This window comes from Myotis myotis, unplaced genomic scaffold (genome assembly GCF_014108235.1).
Source record: "Myotis myotis isolate mMyoMyo1 unplaced genomic scaffold, mMyoMyo1.p scaffold_m19_p_9, whole genome shotgun sequence".
Taxonomy (NCBI): Eukaryota; Metazoa; Chordata; class Mammalia; order Chiroptera; family Vespertilionidae; genus Myotis; species Myotis myotis.
The window spans coordinates 88,818,422-88,830,823 of NW_023416401.1; the positions used below are offsets into that span (position 1 = coordinate 88,818,422).

Here is a 12,402-nt window from a genome sequence, read left to right on the forward strand (position 1 = left end):
ACATTTAGTATTTTTGTTTGGTTAATTTTAAGATTGATTTTAGAGAAAGAGGAAGGAAGAGGGTGAGAGAGATAGAAACATTGATGGCGGGGGGTGGGGGGGTGGGGGGGGTCGGGGATAGAAAAAGAATGAAATATCAATAGGAGAGAAACTGGCTGCCTCCTGCATGCCCTATACTGGGGAATGAGCTGTCAGCCTGGGCTGTGCCCTGACTGGAATCGAATAGGCGACCTCGGTGCATGTGTCACGCTGAACCATTGAGCACAGCGGCCAGGCTTGTTGGGACGGTTTGATTTCTGATCCAATCTTCTTACTAATTATGGGTCTGTTCAGATTTTCTGTTTCTTTGTGATTCAGTCTTGGTAGGTTTTGTGTTAGTAGGAGTTTGTCTGTTTTGTCTGGGTTATCCATTTTGTTGGTGTACAGTTGTTCTTAGTATACTCTTATAATCCTTTGTTTTCTGCGGCGTCAGTTGTAATGTCCCCTTGCCAATTTCTAATTTTAGTTTTTGGGGTCTTCTCCCCCCCCCTTTTTTTTTTCAGTCAATATAGTTTGACAATTTTGTTGATCTTTTTGTTGTTTTTTGGTCTCATTGACTTCTGTATTGTTTTTCTATTGTCCATTGTATTTATCTCTGCACAAATCTTTATTATTTCCTTTCTCTTGTTAGTTTTGGGTTTAGTTTTATCTTCTTTATCTAGCCCCTTAATATGTACAATTAGGTTATTAATCTGAAATGCTTTTTCTTTTTTCAAAATATGGTTTTATTGATAGTTATTTTATTTGTTTTTTAAATCATTTTTTATTGTTGAAAGTATTAAATATGTCCCCCTTTTCCCTGCATTAATCCCCTCCAGCTCACCCCATCCCTGGTTCAGGCCCTCACCACCCCATTGTTTGTGTTCATGGGTTATCCATATATGCATATAAGGTCCTTGGTTGATTACTTCCCATCCCCCCACTCTCATCTCCGCCTTCCCTCTGAGATTCCAAACTCTGTTTCATGTTTTCATGCCTCTGGATCCACTCAGTTCATCAGTTTATTTTGTTATTTAGATTCCACATATGAGTGAGATCATGTGATACTTGTCTTTCTCTGACTGACTTATTTCACTCAGCATGATACTCTCCAGGTCCCTCCATGCTGCCTCAAAGGGTAAGAGATTCTTCTTTTTTACTGCTACATAGTATTCCATGGTATAAATGTACCACAGCTTTTTATCCACTCATCTACTGATGGGCACTTGGACTGTTTCCAGATCTTAGCTATGGTGAATTGTGCTGCTATGAACATAGGGGTGCATATATTCTTTCTGATTAGTGTTTCGGGTTTCTTAGGATATATTCCTCGAAGTGGGATGACTGGGTCAAATGGAAGATCCATATTTAATTTTCTGAGGAAACTCCATACTCTTTTCCACAGTGGCTGCACCAGTCTGCATTCCCACCGGCATATGTACTATGGTAGGGTTCCCTTTTCTCCATATCCTCACCAGCACTTGTCATTTGTTGATTTGTTGATGGTAGCCATTCTGACAGGTGTGAGGTGATGCCTCATTGTCGTTTTAATTTGCATCTCTCTAATAATCAGTGACTTGAGCATTCTTTCATATGTCTCTTGGCCATCTGAGTGTCCACTTTGGAGAAGTGTCTATGTAGGTGCTTTGCCCATTTTTTAATTGGCTTCTTTGTCTTCCTTTTGTTAAATTGTATAAATTCAAAAGATAATTTTGTTTATATAATTTTCCCCATCCTCAATGGAGGATATTTTTTCTCCATTGACTTTTTTAGAGAGTGTGGAGGTGGGGAAAGAGGGAGAAAAGAGGTCAAGAAAGAGAGAGAGAAACATTGATGTGAGAGAGACTCATTGATTGGTTGTCTCCCATTTGCACTCCAACCGGGGTCAGGGATCGAACTTGCAAGGGAGGTATGTGCCCTTAACCGGGAATTGAAACTGACACTTCGGTCTGGGGGCTGATGCTCTCACCACTGAGAAAACCAGCACAGCTAAAAAACATACTTATATTTAATTTATGAGTTAAAGAAGAAATCACAATAAAAATGATAAAATATTTGAATTGAATAAAAATGAAAACATACTTAAAATTTGTGACATGCAGTTAATGCGTAGAGGGAAATTTTAAGCATTAAGTGCTTATATTAGAAAAGTAGGAAAAAACTTGAATGACCTAAACTTCCACTGGAAAAAAAAAAAAAGGTAAGTTAAACCCAAAGTACAAGAGAAAACTGAAAAACAATATAGGAAACAATTAAAGGAAAAGCTCATTTCAAAAGAATATCAATATAATTTATAAATGTATGGTAAGATTGATCAGGAGAAAAAGGAGACATAAATTAATATCGAACTAGATGTAATCATTAAAGATCCTTAGATATTAAGTGAGTATTATGAACAATGTTTTTTCAATAAATTCAGTAACTAAGATAAAATGGACAAATTGGAATTTCCTGGGGAGAAACTAAGATGGCGGCATAGGTAAACACCGGGAAATTGTCGCCTCACACAACAATTGAAAATTACCGCAAAGGACTGAGCAAACATCATCCAGAACAACAGAAAGGCTGGCTGAGTGTAAATTCTACAACTAGAAGGAAAGAAAAGCACGCTGAGAGCCAGAGGCGCTGCGGAGGTGAAGTGCAGAGGTACGGCGGCTCGCGCGCACGAGGAAAGGGGGTGGCACCTGAGGACGCGGCTGTCTTTTTGAATCACAAGCTCCCGACTGCTCTGAACTCCGGTTCCGGGAAGTCTCTGGGGACCCAGGACTCATACGGGGAGAAGCTGGTCTGTCCGGCAGCGGGCGAACTTGAAGGCGGCTTTCCCTCAGAGGTGCTTGCAGCAATTAGCGGGTCACTGAGACCCGCGACTCCGGGCGGAGAATCAGCCATAGCTCCTTGATCCGCCCTTGGATTCCCTGAGACCCCGCCCCACCCAGGCTGCGGCAGAGGCTTTTGCATGTGAATGTACCTAACTGCAGCGGAGCCAGGCAGACCCGGAACTTCCAAGAGAAGGCCAAAGGCCCCGCAGCGGCTTGCATTGCTTCACAGCTGAGCCTCTTCGTGGCTCCTGCTGTGTGGCCTCAGGCAGAGGCTGAATTAGCACCTCCTTAGATCCAGGAGCCACTGTACCCAGTGGTCAGAGGGGGACCATCCAGACTGCAACTCCTCAGATCCATAAGGGACACACTCAGGGAGCAGACTCAGTGAGCACCAAAGCCCCACTGAAGCAAGTCTTGCCCCAGAAGGGTGTCTTCAGCACAGAAGTTCTCCCACTTTAGACACAGCTGATTCTCACAGCCAATTGGCCTGGAGGTCAATTCCTCCCAGTGATTCTACAACAACCAAGGCACCAAGAGTGCACCAAGAGTGTCCACCCCAGGTAACTGGGGAGGCTGAGCTACTGGGCCCTACAGGACACCTGGCGCGCAGGGCCACTCTATCAACACAGGGAAGCTGCCAAAATGCAGAGACAAAGAAACAGGTCACAAATGGCAGAAATGGAGGAAAGCAAACGATTGGATATAGAGTTCAAGGCCACGTTTATAAAGTTTTTCAAGAATTTTATGGAAACCGCTGATAAATTTAATGAATCCCTCAATAAGTATAGTGAGACCATGGAGGACATGAAAAAGGACCAACTAGAAATTAAGCATACACTGACTGAAATAAAGAATAATTTACAGAGATCCAGCAGCAGACAAGAGGATCCCAAGAATCAAGTCAAAGATTTGAAATACAAAGAAACAAAAAATACCCAACCGAAAAAGAAAAAAGAAAAGAGATTCCAAAAATATGAAGATAGTGTAAGGAACCTCTGGGACAACTTCAAGCATACCAACATCAGAATTATAGGGGTACCAGAAGGAGAGAGAGGGCAAGATATTGAAAACCTTTTTGAAGAAATAATGACAGAAAACTTCCCCTACCTGGTGAAAGAAATGGACTTACAAGTCCAGGAAGCGCAGAGAACCCCAAACAAAAGGAATCCAAAGAGGACCACACCAAGACACATCATAATTAAAATGCCAAGAGCAAAAGATAAAGAGAGAATCTTAAAAGCAGCAAGAGAAAGACAGTCAGTTACCTACAAGGGAATACCCATACGACTGTCAGCTGATTTCTCAACAGAAACCATGCAGGCCAGAAGAGAGTGGCAAGAAATATTCAAAGTGATGAATAGCAAGAACCTGCAACCAAGATTACTTTATCCAGCAAAGCTATCATTCAGAATAGAAGGTCAGATAAAGAGCTTCACAGATAAGAAAAAGCTAAAGGAGTTCATCACCACCAAACCAGCATTATATGAAATGCTGAAAGGTATTCTTTAAGAAGAGGAAGAAGAAAAAGGAACTCTTACCATTTGCCACAGCATGGATGGAACTGGAGAGCGGATAAATACCACATGATCTCACTCATTTGTGGAATATAATGAACAACATAAGCTGATGAACAAGGACTGATCCAGAGACGGAGAGGCATTGATTGGACTGTCGGGACTTGGAGGGAAGGTAGGGGAGGGTGGGGGTAAGGGGGAAAGATCAACCAAAGGACTTATATGCAAGCATATAGGCCTAATCAATGGACATGGACAACGGGGGGGTGAGGGCATGAGCGGGGGGCGGGGTTGGGGGGTAGAGGGTAACGTGGGGACAAGGACACATATGTAATATCTTAATCAATAAAAAATATATTTAAAAAAAATGGACAAATTGCTTAAAAGACACAGTCTACAAGAACTTACCCATGATGAAATATAAAGCCTGAATAGCCATGTAACTATTAAATAAATTGAATTTGAACTTTAAAAACTTCTCACAAAGACAACACCAGGCCCAAATAGCTTTGTTGCTAACATTTAAGAACCAGATAATATCAATTCTATGCAAACTCTTCCAGAAAATAGGAGAGTGTACTTCCAAACTTACTTTATGAAGCCAGCATTGCTGAAACCAAAACCACACACATGCATTACAAGGATAAAGCAACAGAACAATAGCCCTCATAAGCATAGATGCAAAATTCCTCAGCAAGGTTCTCTCAGATTTATGTAATAATATATATATGTAATGCCTCATGATGAAGTAGGGTTTATCCTGGGAACTCAGGCTATTTTAATGTTAGAAAATGAATGAATGTAATGAATATCTACAGACCATACAAGAAAAGTATATGACCATCTCAACAGGTACAGGAAAGGCCTTTGACAAAATTCAATATCTATTCACAGTAAAGACCTCATCAGCTCTTAAAATTCAGTAAGAAAACAAATAACCCGATTTGTTTAGGTCCTAGGTCCTAAGACTTAAACAGACACCTCACCAAAGATATACAGACAGCAACTAAGCATATGAAAAGACGCTCCACATCATACGCCATCAGGGAAATGTAAATTAAAACAAAGAGATACCACTGCATACCTGTCAGAATGGCCAAAATTCAGAACATTGATAATGGCAATTGCTGGGAAGGTGGAGCAACAGGAACACTCATTCACTGCTGGTGAGAATGCCGAATGGTACAGCCACTTTGGAAGATAGTTTGGCAGTTTCTTACAAAACTAGAGAGACTCTTACCATATAATCCAATTAGATCACTCATACATTGACAGCCAACCTGGAAAACAGTTAGGCAGCTTTTTAGGAAACTAAGCATGCAGCATGACCCAGCAATTGCACTCTTGGGTGTTCACTCAGAGAAATGGGAACAGATTTCACAAAAACCCATACACAAATGTTCATAGCAGCTTCAGTTGTAATAAACCAAAAAAAAAAAAAAAAAAAAAAGACAACCCAGATGAACTTCACTGGGTGAACAGTTAAATAACTGTGGTACATCTGTACCATGAAATACTACTCAGTGGTCCTATTGACATATGCGACAACTTGGATGTACTCAAGAGAATCATGCCGAATGGACTTCATCACAATTAAAAAGCTTTGTTTGCCAAAAGACACTGTTAATAAAAGACAAAGGCAAGCCACAGCCTGGGAGAAAATATTTGCAAAACACATAATTGACAAAAGACTTTTATCCAAAATATATAAAGACCTCTTATAACTCTTTAACAAGAAGACAAACAACCAACTTTAAAATGGCCTAAAGATTTGAACAGACACTTCACTGGAGAAGATATATAGATGGCAAATAAACACATGAAAGGATGTTGAACATCATTTTTCAGTAACTGCAAATTAAAACAATATGATAAAATTAAAACTATAATTTAAAAACGATCATATTAAAGGTTGTTTTAGCCATTAGAATGTCTGAAATGTTTAAACTGACCACAGAATGTTGGAGAGGGCAGGGAACAACTGGAATTCTCAGACAGTGCTGATGAGAATATAAAATCGTACAATTCCTTTGGAAAATATTTTGATAATTTCTTAAAAGTTAAAGAAAACCTACCACACAATCCAATCATTCTACTTCAAGGTAGAGAAATGAAGGCATACAAAGGCTTACACATGAATGTTCATATTTGTTTTATTGATTAAAACTGGCAACAACTCAAATGTTCATCACCAGCTGAACAAAGAAATAAATTTTGGTATTTCTTTATAATATAATACTATACATCCATAAAAAAGAACAGACTTGTGATCCATGCACTAGTATGGATGAATGAATCTCAAAATCATGATGCTGAATGAAAGAAGCCAGCTCCAATAGTACCATATATACTATATATTTATCTATATAAACTTCTAGAAAATATAAACTGATCTTTAGTTACAGAAAGCATGGAGGTGGAGATGGAGGTGGAGGTGGAGGTGGAGGTGGAGGTGGAGGTGGAGGTGGAGGTGGAGGTGGAGGTGAAGGTGAAGGGAGAGGAATCACAGTGAGGCCTGAGTAAACTTTTAGGTGATGGAAATATTTATTATCTTGATTATGGTGATGGTTTCATGGATGTATATGTATGTCAGTATTCATCAAATTGTGCAGTTTATACATAAGGTGTGTCAGTTATACCTTAATAAAGCTCTTTTTTTAATTAAATCTTTATTGCTCAGATTATTACATTTGTTCCTCTTTTTTTCCCCCCACAACTCCCCTCCACCCAGTTCCCACCCCACCCTCCACCCTTACTCCCCACCCACTGTCCTCATCCATGGGTGCACGATTTTTGTCCAGTCTCTTCCCGCATCCCCCACACCCCTTTCCCCCCCCAAGAATAGTCAGTCCATTCCCTTTCTATGTCCCTGATTCTATTATAATCACCAGTTCATTCTGTTCATCAGATTATTTATTCACTTGATTCTTAGATTCACTTGTTGATAGATGCGTATTTGTTGTTCATAATTTGTATCTTTACCTTTTTCTTCTTCTTTCTCTTCGTAAAGAATACCTTTCAGCATTTCATATAATACTGGTTTGGTGGTGATGAACTCCTTTAGCTTTTCCTTATCTGTGAAGCTCTTTATCTGACCTTCAATTCTGAATGATAGCTTTGCTGGATAAAGTAATCTTGATTGTAGGTTCTTGGTATTCATCACTTTGAATATTTCTTGCCACTCCCTTCTGGCCTGCAAAGTTTCTGTTGAGAAATCAGCTGACAGTTGTATGGGTATTCCCTTGTAGGTAACTGACTTTCTTTCTCTTGCTGCTTTTAAGATTCTCTCTTTGTCTTTTGCTCTTGGCATTTTAATTATGATGTGTCTTGGTGTGGTCCTCTTTGGATTCCTTTTGTTTGGGGTTCTCTGCGCTTCCTGGACTTGTAAGTCTATTTCTTTCACCAGGTGGGGGAAGTTTTCTGTCATTATTTCTTCAAATAGGTTTTCAATATCTTGCCCTCTCTCTTCTTCTGGCACTCCTATAATTCGGATGTTGGTGCGCTTGAAGCTGTCCCAGAGGCTCCTTACACTATTTCGTATTTTCGGATTCTTTTTTCATTTTGCTTTTCCGGTTGGGTGTTTTTTGCTTCTTCGCATTTCAAATCTTTGACTTGATTCTTGCGCTCCTCTGGTCTGCTGTTGGGAGTCTGTATAATATTCTTTATTTCAGTCAGTGTATGATTAATTTCTAGTTGGTCCTTTATCACAAGATCGAGGGTCTCATTAGATTTCTTGACGATCTCACTATATTTATTGGCGGTCTCACCAGTCTTTTCAAGGGCCTTACTAAATTTATCGGCGGCTTCTAGACAGTTCTTGAGAGACCTTAAAAGTGTGGTTTTGAACTCTATATCCAGCATTTTGCTTTCTTCCATTTCTATCATTTGTGTCCTGTTTCTTTGTCTCCGCATTTTTTTTATGCTTTCTTGGTGCACCCCCAAGTGGTCTTTGTGCGCAGTCTTGTTGTAGTTAAGCCTTGATTGTTGTAAGTAGTAACACTGGCGGGGATTTGACCTCCAGGCCAGCTGGCTGTGAGAATCAGTTGTGTCTGCAGTGGGAGAACTTCTGTCCTCTAGGGAGGTGCTAATCTAGCCTTTGCCTGAGGCTATCCAGCAAATGCCTCTGTGCAGGGCTTGGGCAGGGCTGGTCCCAGGGGATCAACAGGGTGGGTGGAGCGAGCAGTTATGGCTGCTCTCAGTCCTGTCCCCAGAGGCTCTGCCTCTCAGTGTCCCAGCAACCGCTGCAAGTACCTCGGAGAGAAAGCTGCCCTCGAGTTCCGACCGATGCCAGACAGTCCCACTTCTCCCGTTTGAGTCTGGGTCCCCAGAGACTTGCCCGGAACTGGAGCTCAGAGCCTGAGACTCCCTCCCGATTGAAAATGACAGCCGCGCCCTCAGCCGCCAACCCGCTCCACATGCACCTCCGCACCTTTGTATTTTACTTCCATACTGCACCTCCTCTGAGTCTCGGTATGCTTTTCTCTTGCCTTCTAGTTGTAGAATTTCCCCTCAGCCAGCCTTCCTGTGGTTCTGGGTGATGTCCGTTCCATCTTTTAGTTGTATTTTTGAAGTGGTTGTGCGAGGCAGCAATCTCCAGTGTTTACCTATGCTGCCATCTTGGTTTTTCATCAATAAAGCTCTTTTAAAATCCCTAGCAGAACTGATCAAGATAAAAGGGGGTGGGGACTAACCAATTACCAGTATCAGAAATTAAAGAGAGAATATCATTATAGATCCAACAGACATAAAATAATTATTTTGGGAGGCTCTATGCCAGTGAGTTTGAAACTTATATGAGGTGGACCAATTCCTTGAAAAACACCAGTTACCAAAACTGATACAACTTGAAGTAGATACTTTGAATGGCCCAATATCTATGAATGAAATTGAATTTGTTATTGGATTCTTCCCACAAGGAAATCCAGGTCCAGAGTGCCTTATTAGTGATCACTACCAAACACACAGGGGAGAAATAATACCACTCACACAAACTCTTTCATTCAGGAAGTCAGCCTAATCCTGATACCAAAACCTGACAGAGACATTATAAGAAAACTACAGACCAAAATTCCTCATGAAACAGATGCAAAGAATCCCTAACATAATATTAGCAAATTGAATCCAGTGATACATATAATGGTAATACATCATAATTAAGTAGTTTGTCCAAGGAAGAAATGCAAAGATATGACATTTAAAAAACAACTGATATAATTCATCACATTAACAAAACAAATGAGTAAAACCATATGATCATTTTAAAAGATACAGAAAAGGTACCTGACAGAATTTAGTGCCTATTCATGACCAAAACTGTCAGCAAACTAGGACAAGAAGAGAGCTTTTCCTTGATAAGGGACATATGAAAATTCTAGTTAACATCGTATTTATTGCTGAAATATTAAAAGCTTTTCTCCTAAGATTGGAAACAAGGCAAGAATGTCTATTCTCATCATTCTCATTCCACACTGTACTGAAATGCCTAGCTAGTGTCATAGGCAAGAAAAATAAAAGTTGTAGAGACTGGAAAGAAACAACAAGCCTCCTTATACTTATAGATGTCATAATTATTTATATGAAAAAATTTAAAGAGTATACAAAAATATTACTTGGAGTAATAAATACCTTTAATAAGGTCATAGGATACAAACTCAATATGTAAACTCAATCAATTTTTTCCAGCAACAAATAATTGGAAATGAAAATTTAAAACAATTCCATTGATAATAACATAAAATACTTAATAATAACTTTAACTAAAGGTATGTAAGACCTATATATTACAAAGTAGAAAACAATGCTAAGAGAAGTTAAAGATCTAAATGGATAGATAAACCATGTTCATGACTTTGAGACTCAATATTGTTGAAACTTCTCTCCAAATTGGATTATGGTTGTTTATAGTTTCAACACAATTCCAATCCAAATATCAACAAGGTTTTTTGTACAATTGGCAAGTTGTTTCTAAAATTTCAATGAAAATACAAAGGACCTAGAATAGCCAAAACAATCTTGAAAATTAAACAACCAAATAGGACAGTGATGGCAAGCCTATGACACGTGTGTCAGAGGTCACACGCGAACTCATTTTTTTGGTTGATTTTTCTTTGTTAAATGGCATTTAAATATATAAAATAAATATCAAAAATATAAGTCTTTGTTTTACTATGGTTGCAAATATCAAAAAATTTCTATATGTGACATGGCACCAGAGTTAAGTTAGGGTTGTTCAAAATGCTGACACGCCAAGCTCAAAAGGTTCGCCATCACTGAAATAGGAGAACTCCTAACTTTAAAATGTATCAATAGCGACAGTAATAAAAATGGTGTGGTATTGAAATCATAGAGAAATGGATCAATGGATTATAATAAAGAACCCAGAGATAGATTTACAATCAACTGATTTTTTTTTTTTTTACAAAGGCAATGGCACCTTCAATGAGAAAGAAATATTTTTTAGCAGATATCTCCTAGAAGATTAGGAAAATGTGTTCAAAAAATAAGTCTTGCCCTGGCCGGTGGCTCAGTGGTTAGAGCATTGGCCCATGGACCAAAAGGGTCCTGGGTTTGATTTCCCAGTCAAGGGCTTATACCTCAGTTGCAAGCTCAATCCCTTGCCCTGGTTGCATGCCTGCGGGAGGCAACCAATCTATGTGTGTCTCTCATGTCTGTGTCTGCCTCTCTCTCTCCCTCTCTCTCTCTCTCTCTCTCTCTCTCTCTCTCTCTCTCTTTTTCTCCTTCTTCTTCTTCTTCTTCTTCTTCTTCTTCTTCTTCTTCTTCTTCTTCTTCTTCTTCTTCTTCTTCTTCTTCTTCTTCTTCTTCTTCTTCTCTCCTTCCTCCCTCCCTCCACTCACTCTAGAAATCAATAGAAAATATATCCTCAAGTGAGGATTTTAAAAAGTATACTTCACAACACATATAAAAATTAGACCTAGATCATAGACCTAAACATAAAAGCTAAAAGTATAAAGATTCCAGCAGAGTACATACAAGAATATCTTTATGAACTTGAGGTAGGCAAAAATTTCTTAAAGAGGACACAAAAAGTACAAACCACAAAAAGAAATATTAACAAATTAGACTGCAAGATTAAAAACCTCTGCTCATCAAATTTCAACATTGAGAATATGAAAAGGCAAGTCACAGATTAGGAGAATATATTTTAATGCATAGATCTGACAGAGGACTTACATCCAGAATATTTAAAGAAGTCTTACAATTCAATAACAGAAAAACACACAACAGAACATGACTTAAAAAGGCACTTCACAAAAGAAGATATACAGATGGACAATAGCATATGTAAAGTGGATATTATCAGTCATCGGGGAACACAGTTTTAAACACACAATGAGATACCACTCACATCCATCAGAACGGTCACAACTCAAAGGATTGCTAATATCTGCTGTTGGGAGGATGCGGAGTAAGTAGAACTCTCATGCGTTGCTGCTGGGAGTGCCAGATGATGTACGTACTTTGGAAACAGTTTCTAAGTTTCTTAGAAAGTTAAACATACAACTACCCCATCAGGAAACAATTCCAATCCTAGGTGTTTGCTCAAGAAAAAGGAGAACACATATCCATAAACATGGGCACAACACAAATGTCTATGAATAGGTGAGTGACTAAATTGTATAGATTTGTACAATGAGATGCTACTTGGTCAAAGAAAAGAACAACCAGCCAATCCCTGCAGTAATAATGATGAATCTGAAAAGCCGTGTGTTGTTCAAAGGAGCACATATTCTGTGATTACATGTATATGTAGGTCATGAACAGGGAAGATTGATTTACAATAATTGATAAGAACATTGGTTGTAGTCAGTATGAGCTAGAAGGGAACTTTCTGGAACAATAGAAATAGCTGTCTTGATTGGAGTGGTTGTTACAGGGGTATTTACATTACTCAAAACTCATTAAATTGTGAGTTTACTGTATAAATTTAGCCTCAATAAAAATGTTATTACGAATACATATTGTTCGACCTTCAGCTGGCATACTTATGCTTTCATATACCCCATTTAATGTTCCAAAGTTGTTCCTCAGAA

At 39.1% G+C, this 12,402-nt stretch overlaps 1 long non-coding RNA gene across 2 annotated transcripts in view; it reads left to right on the forward strand.

Moving 5' to 3' along the window:
* The window catches only part of LOC118663775, a 116,390-nt gene that overhangs the window by 23,320 nt on the left and 80,668 nt on the right, over positions 1-12,402 (forward strand). The window lies entirely within an intron of this gene.